The sequence below is a fragment of the Marmota marmota genome, unplaced genomic scaffold, assembly GCF_001458135.2.
Source record: "Marmota marmota marmota unplaced genomic scaffold, marMar, whole genome shotgun sequence".
Lineage (NCBI taxonomy): Eukaryota > Metazoa > Chordata > Mammalia > Rodentia > Sciuridae > Marmota > Marmota marmota.
The window spans coordinates 24,950,164-24,952,012 of NW_025999932.1; positions in this window are offsets into that span (position 1 = coordinate 24,950,164).

Below are 1,849 nucleotides of genomic sequence, written 5' to 3' on the forward strand. Positions count from 1 at the left end.
AGAAAATGTCAATGTGACAGATTTGAGAGTGTTTACAGCGCTGTCTTAATTTGGAGAAGAGTGGCCTGGGAGAACTGCAGAGTTAACATGTTATTGTATTAGATATTCCAAAAAAAAAAAAATCCATACTGACTTTTGGATATGATGCAAAAAGAAATCCTAAAAGTACATGCCATCTTACAGCAAGCTAAATTGGAATAAGTTGGAATGAATTTGCTTTTAGGGACAGAAACACAAGAGAAATTTAAGAACAACCAGGCTCTCGCCCAAGGAGATAGGTGTGGTGTCATTGTGGGGTTTTCTTCTTATTCCCTCTGAACAAGAACCAATTACTGTATTACTTGCTCTTCAACATCTTCTCTCCTGTTTGTTTGTTTGTTTGTTTGTGGTGCAATCAGCCAGCATCAGAAGAGAAAGTCCCTGGGGATGAGGTGTTCCTCTCCCCTTGCCTCTGGGCAGAGGAGAAGGGATTTGGAAATCCTACTGTGAGACTGTGAAACCCACTAAGCTAGACATTGTTTTGGAAACTTTTATGCAACTGCTTTACACCCAAAGCTTTGTACTGCAGGGACTACTTTGCTCTTATTCTTGTCTTCCATCCAAACACAAATAGATCTAACTTGATTCTAAAAGAAAAGTGAACAATTGGAGATTTTAAAATAGGGAACCTAGCTAGGCATGGTGGTACATACCTGTAATCCCAGTGGCTCGGGAGGCTGACGCAGGAAGATGGTGAGTTCAAAGCCAGCCTCGGTAAAAGTGAGTTGCTAAACAACTTAGTGAGACCCTGTCTCTAAATAAAATATGAAATAGAGCTGGGGATGTGGCTCAGTGGTTGAGTGCCCCTGAGTTCAATCCCTGGTATCCCCAAGCCCCCCACCTCCCCCCCCAAAAAATAGGAAACCTAAAAAAATAAAACGCAGATGAAGTCTGAGTTTCTTTTAAATAAATCTGGATGTTAGCATACAACAAGCCACCAAATATTTGAGGCACAACCTGGAGAACTTAGTAAACATAACCGATGACCTTGGTAATGATCAGTTCACATTACAAAAATTTTAGAGTCATAGTGGATTGTCCTTCCTTTTCAAAAATGAATTTTCAAGAAGAATTTTGCCTCTATGATTGACACACACCTGTAAACTATTCTACTGGAGTGATAATGGTTTACTTTGAGACTTTGACATGTCCTCTGACTCTGTAGGCTTCAGTTATTTCTACTGTCTGTACGAGGTTTCAAATGCTATCCTTCTATAGCTTTCCATCACTATAACAAGATACCTGAGACAATCAACTTATAAAGAGAAAAAGATAATTTGTGATCACACTTTTGGAGGTTCCAGTCCCTCGTCAATTGTTTTGAGCCTGTGGCAAATAGTACCCCGTGGTTGGAGCACATGATGCAAAGCCATTGTATCATGAGCCAGGGAGCAAAGGAGAGAGAGGAGGGAACCAGGCTCCTACAATCCCTTGTGAAGGTATGCCCTGAATGACAGTAAAATATCCTACTAGGCCCCGCCTCCCAATAGCACCATCCCGGAGATCCTTTAACACATGGATCTTTGGGGAACACCCAACATCCAAACTATAGCATATTCTATGATTTGGAGCCAAGGGGAACAAAGTAAAACAACAGCATTTTACACCAAAGAATTGCAAGAGCTACAAGAAACACTGCTGGCAAAGATTCAGCTACAGAAGCATTCTCATGTATTGTCAGTGGGTGTGTGAACTGTTTGTCTGTTTTGGAAGACAGTCCAACAATATCTGTGGCATTGAATAAATCATGTTTCCCTTCTATCAAAGCGGTATAACAAAAGGCACCAACCGAAAGCAGCCCCTCCCACAG